The sequence below is a fragment of the Canis lupus genome, chromosome 16 (genome assembly GCF_003254725.2).
Source record: "Canis lupus dingo isolate Sandy chromosome 16, ASM325472v2, whole genome shotgun sequence".
NCBI lineage: Eukaryota > Metazoa > Chordata > Mammalia > Carnivora > Canidae > Canis > Canis lupus.
The window spans coordinates 47,441,681-47,457,332 of NC_064258.1; the positions used below are offsets into that span (position 1 = coordinate 47,441,681).

The following is a 15,652-nucleotide window of genomic DNA, read 5'->3' on the forward strand; positions in this document are numbered from 1 at the left end:
TTTGAGGAACTATCAGACCATTTTCCAAATTGGCTGCACCATTTTGCATTCCCACCAGCAGTGTAAGAGAGTGCAAGTTTCTCCACATCCTCACCAACACTTGGAATCATGTCTTTTATTATTATTATTATTATTATTATTATTATTATTATTATTATTTTAGCCATCTTAGCAGGCATGATGTGAGCTCTCATTGTGGTTTTGATTTGCATTTCTCTAACAGTGAATAATGTTGGGTATCTTTTCATGTGCCTATTAGCCATTGGCAAATCCTTGCTGAAGAAATATTCATTCAAATCCTTTGCCCAGTTTTTTAAACTGGATTTTTGCTTTTTTATTATTGAGTTGTAAGAATTCTTGATATATTCTGGATGCAAGTCCCCTAGCAGATATATATTTTGCAAAAAAATTTTTCCCATACCTTGGGTTTTCTTTTCACTTTGATAGTATCCTTCATGGCACAAGTTTTTAATTTTGACAAAGTCCAATTAATCTATTTTTCCTTTTATCAGTTGTGCTTTCATGACCTATCCAAGAAGGCTTTGCCTGGCCCAAGATGGTGAAGATTTACTCCTTTAATTTATTCTAGGAGTGTTACAGTTTTAATTTATATTTAGGTCTATGATCCACTTTGAGTTAATTTTTTGTTTATGGTGTGAGGAAGTGATGCTAATGCATTTTTTGCCTGTGGATATCCAGTTGTCCCATAATTGTTTATTGCAAAGCGTATTGACTTTTTAGAGAAATGTGAAAATTATTCTGTTGGACCTAAACACTTTAAAAAAATAATCACTCCAGAAATGTGAATTTTTTTGTGCTTCAGGTTACACAAGAGTGGATATGCAATACAGTGTTGTTTCCTCATACTCCCTTTGACTAGGCTAGACCTCCGCTATAGGAGGTCTTTCCCTCTACAGACTAGCTGCACATAACACACCCTGTGGTTCTTTGTCATACTGATCAAAATTCTAATCATACAATAATTAAGGTTCTTGTTTAATATTGCTTTTCACTGGAATTTCCACTGAGAAGGGTAGTGACAGTGTCTATCTTATTCACCCAGCAAAGTGCCTGGCACACAATGGGTATTCAATGGATATTTGTTGAATGTATAAGTGACTTTGCATTATATTGCATTTCCCCCCATTTTTATAACTGCTCCCTCCTTCCCCACACACAGAAATCACACGTACTTTTTAAAGCTCCTGCTTCACCATTTTAATCTCACCTCTGATATTCTTATCTAACCCCACTTTTCCTAAGTCATTATTTATCTTGCTTTTCCTTTAGCACTGAGAAATGTTGCACCTCACAGTTATTCTTTATTTCTATTTCCTTGAATTCATACACATTCTATTTTGAATGAGTTTGTTTTGCATGCTAAATATGGAAACAATTACATTTTTCTTCTCTGTCTCACTAGATTATAGTTTTCCTGGAAGCAGAGAGCTTCCTTCCCTCCCTCCCTGCCTCTTTCTTTCTTTCCTTCCTCCCTCCCTCCCTTCCTTCTTTGGAAGGTCAGGATTTGAGGGGACCCTAATAATTAGCATTTCTGCTTCCTAACTTTGTATATAATTGAGGTAGACCCAGGGTTTGGTAGGTGGAGAGTGAAACATCACCTTTCTTGTAATTTGAACAATTTGGCTTATAGTGCCACACCTTTGAATCACACAGATTGGCCCACCAAGGCACTGCACCTGTAAGTGCTCTGCAGCCTACAAAAAGGGAAGCAAATGATGCGTCAAGCCCAAAAGCACAGAGACTAATCCACAGTAGTTCTGGAGTCAGTTCCCTGAACACTAAACACCTGCTAGGACTTTTCTTCTCTTTGCCACCCAGCACGTTCACTGGGCTGGGACAGGCTCTTAAGGAGGATCGCTCTGGTGATTCTGAAGGTCACCAAAGTGATTCAGGAGCACCCAGTGTGGCCTGATCCATGGTGAGGCCACACAGAACTGCCTGTAACTTGGCCCTTGGAAACGAGCTCCAGGTAGCTCACTTCACTTTGCCCTTGTTTGAGCCCACCTGGCTTCCCTGGCCTCTCTGCTGCACTCGGACTTGGGGCACTCCAAATGGGTTTCACATTTTTGCCAGAAGCCCTTGTAGATACGGCATAGTTCTATGAAATGACATTCTCCCAACTGTGAGTCTTAGCTTAACTCTTGGCAAAATAATGATTTTCATTCCTTTAAAAAAAAAACTTTTTAGTTATGTAATTGCCAACAGAGTTATACTCTTGGCAAGTTTAAAACACAGTCAAATAATTATATTTCATCAGGGCAGAGTCCTGGTCCAGCTTATTCACCTCTGCATATCTAGATTCTGGAACAGAGTCAGGCACATAGTAGGTTCTCAGACTTTTGAAGAATGGATGTCTAATTAAAAAAAAAAAAACAGCATACTGACTATGTCACACAGTTATTTGAAGTTCTGGAGCTTCCTTGGGGACAATCTGCCCCACATAGAATGAGACCCTTCAGAGTAAGTTCAGACTGCTAGACATAGAAGAATAGCACATACCACACCCTTTGTTATGCGCTGAACTGTTCACCTCACTCCAAAAACAGAAAAAAAAAAAGATATGTCCAAGCCCCAATCCCTGGTACCTATGAATGTGAACTTATCTGGAAATAGAGTTTTACAGATGGAATCAAGCAATATGAGGTCATACTGGATTAGGGGGACCCTACACCGATGACTGGTTTTCTAGTAAGAAGAGAGAAATTTAGAACCAGAGATATGGAGAAGAGGCCACATGGCAGCAGATGCAGAGACTGGAATGCTGGTATGTACAAGCCAAGGGACAGCAAGGATTGTTAGCAACCACCAGTGGCTGGAAGAAGCAAGGAAGGATCCTCCCCGAGAGCCTTCAGAGGGAGCGTGGCGCTGCTGACCCCTTGATTTCAGACTTCTAGCCTCTGTACTATGAGAGGCTGCCTTTCTGTTAAGATACCTAGTTTGTGGTGGTTTGTTACAGCGGTCATGGGACACTAATATACCCTTCATATTGCTTTTGGAGCCAATCCAGCTCATCAAAGATTTCTTGAGCCCCTCTTTCATACAAGGTACTGTGAATGTTTGGGAACACACTGAAGAAAAGATACCATTACTGTCCTCACTGAACTTACAATGTAATCATTTAATTTCTTCCATTTTTGAGCAGAGTTGAATTCTCCGTTCTGTGGAACGAAATGTTTCGGTTGCTACAGGCAATGCATAGAGAGAATTTCAGAGAAAACAGGAACCACACAATGAAAGAAGGCATCTGCTCTAGAACTGAGAGCTGGAAGCCAGAAGCTCACTTGCTTGTGCTCCTGAGGGCACCTCATCCATTGCCTCCTTTGGCATCTTACTCTCTCCCATTGGATGTCCCCTCTGTGATCTGCTCTTTGCCTTCTCTGTATAATTAACCCTCAGCAAAAGCAAGGATGATCATGTTACTCACCTGGTTAAAAACCACCCTTGTGTCTTTCCTTCCTCTAGAATTCAATTCCAAACCCTGCTTCCAAACCACTCCCATGGTTTGGCGTCTCCCTGCATCTCTCCGTGTTCCGTATCAAATCCTCAGCTGAGCACCGTGACTCTGACACTGGCCCTCTGTCCAGCACGCCCCTTCTCACTCTAGTGGACTTATACGTACCTTTCATGGCCTGGATTCTCTGTGAAGCCTTTGCACCTTCATGTCCTCTTATTGTTTCATTTATTACAAAGCAAGTCACACTGTAGTGTGGTATTTTTTTGCAAGTTTTCTCTGACCAGGCTGTAGGTGAAGCAGAATGGTGGGATCGTGTCTTCTCATTTTGGGAGCCCTCAAACAAAGTGTGCAGCACCCATGAGGTCGACCTCAAAATAGCTGATAATTGTCTGAAGAATAAATGAATGAATTATTGAATGAAAGAAGGAAGGAACGTACAGAGTGAAGAAGGTAGGACACTCTAATCAGAAGATACCCCAGAGTTTGGACAGAGCTTCTCATAGCAGTGAGGGCTTGGAAGAGCCAGGTGCAGGAAGGTTTTGCAGAAAGGAGCAGGGTTTGACAAATGACTAGCTATGTGACACGGGATCCAGAGGGCAGGCGTTTCTCTTTCAGCTTTTCAGCAGGCCCCCTCTTAACCATGAACAAGGGGAAGTGGAACAGATGGGAAGAAAGGAAGAAAAGATAAATTAGCTCTGTCTTCACCACGTTTAATTTGACTTTTCAACAAGACTAACACACTTGTACTATCGCTTCCCTAGGCTTGGAGGAGACAACAGAAGGGAGTTCAGAGCCTTGAACACCCAAGACATAGCATATGGAAGAAGAGAAAGGATCCCAATTACCGTTTCCTCCTTCCAACGCCTTCTGAGTCCGATTTGCCTTTGCTTCGGAAAAATGGGCAGTGGGTGGCAGGGGGAAGTGGAGAAGAGCTTCCAGAGGGAGGGGAGGGGTGTTTAAGAAGCCCCTTCCTGGGCAGTCTTGTTTATACCTCTCTTCTCTCTCCTGCCCTTCGGCTGCTTTAGGATCATCTGGCCTCAGAGTGGTGTCAGGGGACAAGCAGGAGCTGAATTTCTGCTACATCCGGGGACAAAAGTGTTCCAGAAGCACCCCTTCACTCCCACAGTTGGTGACAAGGGCCTGAGGCACAGGACTGGGATGGGGTGGGGGGATTGGAAGGGTAGAAAAAAGGAGACAAGGAACCCATTTTGCCTGCTCTTAAATGAAAGGAGCAGAAGGAACTCTGGAAGCTTATCAGAGTCCATTTCAACAAAGCAAAAGGTATTTGAGCAGTAAACATTATTTCCCCGAACCATTGTTGGGAATCTGCATGAAGTGGTAAATGGCTTATGGAAGATTCGAGCATTCCAGGATCCAGGCTGCTCTCTGCATCTGCAACTCTAAAACCAGCGCCTGCCTACCTGTTTGGTGCCTGGTTTATGAAACGCATTTTATACACAAGGTCCCTTGCTTATTGTAGGCCACCAAGGAGCCTAAAGAGTAAATGACTTGCCCAAGGTCACACAGCTAGGAAAGACAGATGCAGGTCAGCATGACTCTGGGGGAGAAGCACTGGCTTACTTAACCTGCCCTAGATCACCAGTCTCCGCTGGCACTCTCTCAAGGCAAAGTAGGGAGCTTGTCTTGCAAATAGCTTCAGACCTTCTCATAGGAACCACCTGCCATGCGCTGACACCCCAAGATCTCTCACCCTGTTTCTGGAGCTGCCACTGATGACCCCAAAGCCCATACTATACGGCCTCTATAAGCTCCTAAGACAGAATACTATGCTTATGGATGTGCGTTGTGTAACAGCCTTGGCAAATTCAAGTTTTTTTTTTTTTTTAGAGATTTATTTGTTTATTCATGATAGACATAGAGAAAGAGAGAGAGAAAGAGAGAGAGAGAGAGAGAGGCAGAGACACAGGAGGAGGGAGAAGCAGGCTCCATGTCGGGAACCCGACGTGGGACTTGATCCTGGAACTCCAGGATCGCGCCCTGGGCCAAAGGCAGGCGCCAAACCGCTGAGCCACCCAGGAATCCCCAAATTCAAGTTTTTAATTTGGGCCACAGGTTCTCAAACCTGGCCACCCAGGTTTGAGGAATTGTTTTAAAGGATTGATGTCCAGCCCCAGCCCTGGGGATTCTGACTCTTGTATGGAGGGGGCTCATGTACTGGTAATTTTTAATCTCACCAAGTGATTCTAATGTTCCACAAGAGATGAAAAAGCACCCAAGAGTAAGAAAAAATGTGATAAAAGAAGAAAAATGTGAGTAGAGACTAGGGCCTTTTAAGGATCCCAAGGGAGCCTGTATGGTTGGCCTAATTTTAATAGTAGAATTCATCTAGACTAGGAAATTTATTGTATTCTGCTATATTACAAAAAACACATCTCCGTCAGTATGCTGGAAGTTCTTTAGTGCTTTATAATAAAGATCAAAGTAATAAAATCAGCTAGAAAATGGCTTCGGTTTTGAACCAGGCCACAATGAGGATGAACACTCTCCCTCCCGTGGATCACAGATTACTTAGAGCCTCCTATGGATTGCTTGCAACTAATCTTAATCAGAAATATCTACAGGCCAAACAGGAAGCAGGTCCCTTGGTGTAGCCAGAACACAGTTTTTGGGAGAGTATGGCCAGTAGAGCAATAGGCCTTGTTTGAGGCCACAACATAGGACATGCTGTGGAGGATGAATGTAATCTGTCTTTGGGGGAAATTGTCTCACCTGGTTTACTGATCAGTTTGAACTAAGAAAATCAAGTCCAGTGATTAAATTAACACTGAGTGACTGTAAGTCCAGCAGGGACCGGACAACTTAGCATTGGGAAGCCCATGTAGGGTCAGTAAAGTTTACTACGCAAATACTCAATGCAGAAATTTTGTATCCTGAAAGGTCAGACCTGTTACTTTGTAGGAAAAGGCCATCCTGGGTGCTCTCAGGTGCCAGCTCAGTGACACATGCAAAACAGAGCTGCGGTTGCCAGGAGTCCAGAGAGGATGGGAAGGGCCAGCAGATCCATGGAGGATACATTTGTGAGGCTTTGAAGGTCACACATAACTATATGCGATTTTGCTGTGATGAAACATAAACATCCTCTATTTCTTTCCATTTAAACATAGAACGTCTCTACCCCAGCAAAAGGCTGTTACCCCAAGCAAGTGTAGTAGTGAAATGTTAGTCATCAAACCTTCAGATCCCGGTTGGGTGGTGGGACAGGGGAAGATGAACTTTTAAAGCTTAAGAACAATGATAACAATCATAAAGGACAGCATACAATTTTTACATTTCTGTACGTCAAAAATGAAACAAAGTTAAGTCAAATTGATTCCCAAACCACCACCAAAACACACTGAAAAGAATTAGTGAATGTGATAAATTGCAAAAATCCTGAATCTTTAAAAAAAAAAAAACTCATTTGACTCAGTAAGAAAATCATTAAGATCTCAGTAAATAAACCAATAAAGGGCACAGATTACTGTTCACAAATGTTTAATAAACACAACATAATTCTATACTATATACAAAATATACATGTTATATAATATATGTATAATAATTCTATAACTTCACATGTAATCAAAATTGCAAATAAATAAGATCCTATTTTTGCCTCCCACACTGGGAAAAGTTGTTTTTAACAGTTGGAGTGAGAAGATGTCAGGGGGATGTCCACTCACCTGGGAGGACACATCAGGAAAGACATGACTTTATCACATGAAATTAGCATGTCCTTCTGAGAACAATCTGACACTGTATATAAGAATCTTGAAAAATAAGCATAATAACCTTTAATCCAGCATGGATTTTCAAATGTTTTTCCAAGTTACTTACAAAGTAGTAATGCATGCACATGTTTTAAAAATCAAAAGGTGTGAAAGGGATGATAACGAAAAACAGCAACCCCGTGCTTTGTCCTTTTTTTAGTCCTCTGGGCTTGATTCCAGGCTCACAGTCCTAGGCTTGATCTTTCAGCAGTTTTTTCTCTCTAATATTTATCTCCATATTCTATCTGTAACCATTATGTTGACAACACCATCTCTATGCTTTTAGACAGTTTCTATTGAATTCTTGGGCCCACTGTACCTGCCTTCATGTCCTGTGATTCTTTCACAGGTTTTAGTCAGTGATCACCAGTGTTTAGAATATTATTGTGTCGACATTGTTTACTTTGCTATATTATCTCTTCTCTCAATAGCCATGTGTTTTTCCTAAATTAACAATTGTCTTGTTATTTTTCTCACTTACACAGTTTTCTGTACATTGTTGACCTTAAAAATAAAATTGTTAGGTGGCACTTGGGTGGCTCAGTCAGTTAAGCATCTGCCTTTGGCTCAGATCATGATCCCAGGGTCCTGGGATTGAGCCCCAGCATCAGGCTCCCTGCTCAAAGGAGAATCTGCTTCTCCCTCTGCCCTTCACCCCACTGGTGCTCTTATTGCCTCTCTCTCAAATAAATGAATAAACTCTTTATAAAAAATAAAATAAAACTTAGTTATTTTACCAGCAAAAATGGGTCCATCCAGGAATAGAGTTCCACTTTGTGACATGCGAGCCATGGCAAAACTATGGGCAAGTCCAGAGAACAAAGGAAGGGAACACTGTTTTATAAAGGAGAAAGGGGAGTTGGGAGGGGCTGTTATAAACAAAAAGTTCACTGGAGTAAACTGGAAGTTTGGAGTGGCTTCTCGTTGGCTGAGTTATGACAGTCTCTCATTGGCTGGGCTGTTGCTAGGCAAAGAGAAAATCTTTCTTTACCTGCTGGGGTAGTAAATTACAGTCTCTTCCTGTTGGGTAGGTAAAGGGCTGCAAAGAGTGATAGTGCATGAAAGTGCACCCTGCTAGCCCCATGACTCCATTTCAAATGAGGTTTCCTTCATTCAGTTTCACAATATTGATCCTTAATTATTTCCCAGTGCTCTTTCCCCATGTGTCATATGTGAACATGAGCAACCATCTCAAAACCTGTGCAACTTTATAATCAGATTAGTAGCAAAAGCAATAATTGGTACCTTCACCAAAAATCCAGGTGGGTAGCTCAAAAAGCCTGGAAGCTGCTTAAAAGATGTGAAAATTAGGGATCCCTGGGTGGCGCAGCGGTTTGGCGCCTGCCTTTGGCCCAGGGTGCGATCCTGGAGACCCGGGATCGAATCCCACATCGGGCTCCCGGTGCATGGAGCCTGCTTCTCCCTCTGCCTGTGTCTCTGCCTCTCTCTCTCTCTCTGTGACTATCATAAATAAATAAAAAAATTAAAAAAAAAAAGATGTGAAAATTAAATGGTGGCTTATGGGTGAGCACCAAGACAGTACAGGTGGAAGTGGAGTTCTGAGCACATTTACAATTTTTCTTTTTTTTTAAGATTTTATTTATTCATGAGAGACACAGAGAGAGAGGCAGAGACATAGGCAGAGGGAGAAGCAGATTCCCCGCAGGAAGCACGATGCAGGACTAGATCCCAGGACCCAGGGATCACAACCTGAACTAAAGGCAGACGCTCAACTACTGAGCCATCCAGGCATCCCTTAAAATTATTCTTTAGGTTGAGAAGGATTCTGGGAAAATGAAGATGGCAGATGACAGTTTGCTTTTTTACATCCTTCTGAGTCCCCACATTAACAAGGCAGGACAACTGGATAGCAAAATCAGCAACCCATGGGCATTTACAATAATATGAGGTTAAAAAATATCTTCAGGAACTCCAAGATTCAAGTGGATGAGGACAAATGACTAATGCCTCTAAGACCTGCATCATGCCAGTGTTTGCAAAGGAAGAAGGAGACAGAAGCAAGGGAGCATCTGATGGACCTAAGAACAAGGTTAAAATAGTCATTCACTGAAAAGCAACAAATGTCCATTTGAAGTCAACAGATGAGACTGACTAGGTTTTGGCCAATCCAACGGAGGGAAGGAGTGAGATCTATCTACCATGAATCCTTGAAACTGATGAGCCAAGGCTCACTTCTAGGACAAGGCTCAAAGCTGAGGAGAATCTGCTTAGAATTCAATCAGAATCTGGCAAGATAGGGACAATAGAAATGAGGGAAATAGAAGGTTCAGATAAGTAGGGCAGGAAAAAAGAGCCAGGAATTCTAAGAAAGCAAGCCTCCATATTTTTAGTATTACATGGAACCAACAAAAGATACCATATGAAATTTAAAAAATAATCCTGAACCACATCTCCTAAAGTGTAGAAAAACCAATTTCATATAAAAAGTGAGAAATATTAAAGTCAAATTTCATACTAAGATACCATATTGAAATGATACAAGCAGAATAATAGTGCAACCATCAATGAAAATATGTTAGAAAGGTCTAATCACAAAACAGATCAAAACCATTACTTACTATTTCGAGATGAGCTAAAATACATGAAGAAAACAATATGAGATATGAAAGAACAACATAAATCAAATTATAAAAACTAAGAAAGGATTAAACTTAAAGAATAAGAGACAAGGAAGAATCATTTCAGAACTGAAATCTAAACTAGATGGAGCAAAAAGTTAATACAACAGGTAATATTCCTAAAGTAAGAGAAAGGTAAAAGGAGAAATTTTTAAAAATCAAAATTAAATTAAGAGATTAAAAGATTCGAGAGAAAGTGACAAAATACTGAAGATAGGTAAAAAACATGTAATAGGAATGTAACATACAGTAATAGGAATCTAAGAAGAAACTGAAAGCAAAGGGATGGAACAAATCTTTAAACTACAAAGCAAATTAAAGAAAATAAATTAAGGAAAAATTGACACCGTAGTCTGAAGGAACACTTCACATACCTGAGAGTGTCAACCAGAACTGTGAATATCAAAAGCAGAAAATACCAGATTTTAAGACCAAAAAAAATTTTTTTTTTAGCTATGTAAGCAAGAAAGAGGAGGTAATTTATAATGAAAAACACTTTTCAAACACAAAATTCAGGGCAGAAGAAAACAAACTAACATATATGTGACACTAATAGAAAGAATATGTAAGCCAATGGTTTTATAACCAGCCAAACTGACTTTCAAGTATGAGAGATTCGAACTGTTATCATTATGACTGAATTTAGGCAACCCTGAGCCCATGAGTCTTTCTTGATGAATCCATTAGAGAACATGTTTCAAACAACCAACATTGCCAGGGAAACACTGAGCACTGACATAGGCCTGGGAATGAACATTAAGTAACAGTTACTATCCAACAAGGATAATGTACATGCTGTGGCCATGTGCTTTGACAGTGTAGGTGTGGAATAGTGGTTTTCAAATGGGGGGAAGGTATTTGGGGGGCATATTCTCTCCCCCTAATTTAGCTATTATCAGCCATCTTACTGGTGGTGGGATATTCAGATTGCTATTCTGAGACTACTGCGTAAGTAATGGAGCTTAAGGCATATGAATCAATATGGGATATTCTAACTCTTCCATTCCTGAATTGAGAACCAGGATTCTCTGTGTGGAAGAAAGGAGATGCAGATAAAAACTAGAAGAGGTTAAATAAAACCTGCATATCCTGAATATCAATTTGAAGTATCAGTAAAAAGTCTTAGCGATTTTATCTTAAAAAATATTTTTTTTCTAGCTCTGAACACTAAAGACTTAGAAGCAATTACATATCCAGCAACATTCCTAGTGTCTAGGTTGTGGTTTTTTAAAATACCACTTCCCACCATATCAAACCAGTGTTTCTTGAAGAAAATTTGATTTCATGTCATCCCAAATGCACACCAGAAAAAAAAGGGGGGGGGGCAAGGAAAAACCTAAAGAAAATTCAGCGAGGTATCAGCAGTTGTTTCTGGGTACTGTAGGTGATTTTCATTTTCTTCTGTATGCTTTTTTGTATTTTATAAATGTTTTATAATGAACCAATGATTGAAAAAATTGATCTCTAAAATAAAAAGATAGCAAACAAAATTATGTTATGAAAGCCCACATATAAAAATAAGTACATTTGGGACACCTGGGTGGCTCAGCGGTTGGACTGTCTGCCTTCTGCCTAGGGCGTGATCCTGGAGTCATGGGATCAAGTCCCACGTCTGGCTCCCTGCATGGAGCCTGCTTCTCCCTCTGCCTGTGTCTCTGCCTCTCTCTCTCTCTCTCTCTTTCTCTCTCTCTCTCTGTGTCTCTCATGAATAAATAAAATCTTTAAAAAAAATAAGTACATTAAAGTATATGTTTTGAAAGAAGATCATGAGGCCGCCAAAAGGCAGCAATTCAAAATCTTTTCTAAGGGAGCCCTGCTCTGAGGTAGCTATGCACACACTGGTCTCTCTCGACAGAAGGATCCCTTAAGTCCTTACGTAGAGCTAGCCGGGTACCACGTTACGCAACATGCAGCCCTGTGGTGTGAGACTCCGAGCTCTGCATGGGCCTGCTGCATCCCTGAACTATAACCCTCGGTCAGCTTTGTAGGCGAGCAAGAGAATGTAGGTGGGGTAAGATATCAGCTTTCACTCCAAATGCTTATCACTTGGTTCCTGGGGATTGGGATCTATAGGTTATTTCCTTCCAGAAGGCATAGCATTTTAAATAAACGTGAAACGGAAGAACTCACCTCCCACCTGAAGTCTGCCAACATGGGCACAGAATAATCCCATCTCTTCAACTGAGGCAGGAACTTGGCACAGGCCACATCTTCCATAAAATGCTTTTATCCGATCTATTATTTTCCAGTGGGTTTCAATGACCACAGCAGATGCCTGAGGTCAAGGAAGTGAAGGCACAAGAATGGCTGCCAAAGAGAGAGTGATCTAGACCCCAATTTTCTTTGCTGACTATCTGTTAGATGCCTCAATTTCCCTCCTGCCAGATGAAGGCCATCTCACTTGTTATTCATTTTGCAGGGCTGCAATGAAGGTTATGAGAAGGTGTTTATAAATACCCTCAAGGCTCTGGGGAAAGTGGCTGTATATGCAGAAGACGTCACACACACATAGCTCTCAGTGTGCACAAAAATAGAGGGAGGAAGTTCAAAAGGGGGGTTTGAGGCTTAAAAATACACCTCAGCACCATTTCTCGATTGTGGCAGGTGTTAGTTAGGTCAGTGGATGCAAATGGCTGAGAGCACAGTGCTGATAAAGTACAGGACAGAGACCATCAGCAGCCTCTGGAGCAGGCTCCACAGCACTGGGATGTGTGTGCCCATGGGCTGTCCCCTGGTCTGAATGGGGAAAACCAGATGTTCCTGGATAAGACAGCATGCATTGTTCGAGGGTCTGTGCTTGGGTTCTCAAACTTTGGTGTGTAGGAGAATCACCTAGCGATTTTGAGAAAAGGCAAACTCCTAGGCCTTAACTCCAGAAATGATCATCAGCTGATGTGGAGCTTGCCCAGGACCCTGCACTTCAATTAGCTGACTCTAATACATCCCAAGCTTGGAGAATCACTGGTCTAAATTTTACAGTCTGAAGGTTTGACACCTCTGAAGGCAGAGATGGGATGGAGCTATCCAAGTTCTAAATTTCACTTCAGAGTAGACAGTGGAGAGGACACGGGGAGTAAAACTTTCTGGGGCAAATTCTACACTACTATTAAATACAGACACTTGTGGGGATCCCTGGGTGGCTCCGTGGTTTAGTGCTTGCCTTCTGCCTGGGGCGTGATCCTGGAGTCCCGGGATCGAGTCCCGCGTTAGGCTCCCTCCATGGAGGCTGCTTCTCCTCTGCCTGTGTCTCTGCCTCTCTCTCTTTCTCTGTGTGTGTGTGTCTCTCTCTCTCATGAATAAATAAATAAAATTTTAAAAAATACAGATGATTGTGTGCCCAGAGCAGCAAATGGTAGCTGGCTGAGGTGATGTAGTCTGTTGGAGTAGATAAATAGTCTATATTCATGCTGTAAGTGTGCAAAATGCTGAAAAAGAAAACTAAAGCTGGTGGCATCACAATTACAGACTTTAGGCTCTATTATAAGGCTGTAATCAAGACAGTATGGTACTGGCGCAAAAAAAAAGATACAAAGATCAATGGGACAGAATAGAGATCCCAGAAATGGACCCTCAACTCTATGGTCAACCAATCCTTGATACAGCAGGAAGGAATATCCAATGGAAAAAAAGACAGTCTCTTTAACAAATGGTGTTGGGAAAACTGAATAGCCACATGCAGAACAACGAAACTGGACCCTTCCTTACTGCGTACACAAAAATAGACTCAGGAATGGACGAAAGACCTAAATGTGAGACAAGAACCCGTCAAAATCCTAGAGGAGAACACAGGCAGCAACCTCCGTAATCTCAGCTGCAGCAACGTCTTGCTAGACGCGTCTCCAAAAATAAGGGAAACAATAAGGGAAAGAATTTACCAAATTCAACTCCCAAAAAACAAATAATCTAATCAAGAAATGGGCAGAAGACATGAACGAACATTTCTCCAAAGAAGACATACAAATGGCCAACCAGCCCATGAAAAAATGCTGAACATCACTTGGCATCAGGGAAATACAAATCAAAATCACAATGAGATACCACCTCACACCAGTCCGAATGGCTAAGATGAGTAAGTCAGGAAAATGACAGATGTTGGTGAGGATACAGAGAAATGGGAACTCTCTCACACTGTTGGTGGGAATGGAAGCTGGTGCAGCCGCTCTGGAAAACAGTGTGGAGGTCCCTCAAAAAGTTGAAAATAGAGCTACCCTCCAACCTGGCAATTGCACTGCTAGGTATTTATTCCAAAGATACAAAGGTAGTGATCTGAAGGGGCACTTGCATCCCATAGCAGCAATAATCAAACTATGGAAAGAGCCCTGATGCCCATCAACAGATGAATGGATAAATTAGATGTGATGTGTGTGTGTGTGTGTGTGTGTGTATGAATATTACTCAGCCATCAAAAAAATGAAATCTTGCCATTTGCAATGATGTGAGGATATTATGCTAAGCAAAATAAGTCAATCAGAGAAAGACATTTATATGATTTCATTCATATGTGGAATTTAAGAAATACAACAAAGGATCACAGGGGAAAAGAGGAAAAAATAAAACAAGATGAAATCAGAGAGGGAGATAAACCATAAGAGACTAATCATAGGAAACAAACTGAAGGTCACTGGAGGGAAGGGGGGTGAGGGGATGGGGAAACAGGGTGATGGACATTAAGGAGCACACATGGAGCACTGGGTGTTATATGCAACTGATGAATCACTAAATTCTACTTCTGAAACTAATAATACATTATATGTTAATTAATTGGATTTAAATTTAAAAAATAAAGTGTGCAAAAGGAAAGAATATAAAATATTTAATGTTTGCTGTTCATTACATGCTAAAGTAATGTTTTAGAAATATTATATCAAGTAAAATATATTATTGAAATTAATTTCACTTGTTTCTCTTTTCCTTTTCTAAACATGGTTACTAGAAGTTCTTTCCCCCACCCCCAGGGCCAAATTGTATTATTTATTTTCCTATTATCCTTGAATTGGCCAGAGAGAGGATATTATTTCTTCTCATGTAACCTGCTCATAGAAAAATATTCTGAAAGCAGTAGCCATTTTGCCTGGTTTGAGGTTATTAGAAGTTTTTTTTTAAGATTTTATTTATTCATGAGAGACAGAGAGGGAGAGAGAGAGAGAGAGAGAGAGAGGCAGAGACACAGGCAGAGGGAGAAGCAGGCTTCATGCAGGGAGCTCGATAAGGGACTCGATCCCAGGACCCTGGGATCACAACCTGAGCCCAAGGCAGACAGACACTCAACCACTGAGCTACCCAGGTGCCCATTGCTAGAAATTTTTAAATGATTTAAGTTATTCACATTATATTTCCATTGGACTGCACTGTTTTAGGTCAGTATGCTGCCTGGGTTTTAATTTATGGAATTCCATGATCTTGGAGTGTGCTCCTTCTGGACAGTACTGGTGTGCCAAGAGTCCCTTTTTCATTGCTGTCTTAGCAGGGTGACCAGTTCGTAATGACCCCTCCAGAGAAAAGAAGAGACAGACCTGCCTCAGCTTACTGATTGGTCCAAAAAGCCTGCCAGATATAAATACCCCCCCCCCCAGGGTGGTGAGTCAAAGGTCATAAATCAATTAATAACTGAAAAGATAATAGAAACCCAACAATGGCCAAAGCTTGTGACCACGAGTGCTATGCAGGAGCTCCATCTCCTGGTGTCCTGCTCCTACCTATCCCCATGGTAAAGGGAAGGCTGGGAGGGGGCACAGGGAGGGGATGAGGGAGCTGGTGCTTCAGCTCTA

General features: G+C 41.4%; 1 protein-coding gene across 1 annotated transcript in view; it reads right to left on the reverse strand.

Moving 5' to 3' along the window:
- The window catches only part of LOC112675239 (storkhead-box protein 2), a 556,032-nt gene that overhangs the window by 237,476 nt on the left and 302,904 nt on the right, over positions 1–15,652 (reverse strand). The gene's annotated exons all lie outside the window — the stretch shown is intronic.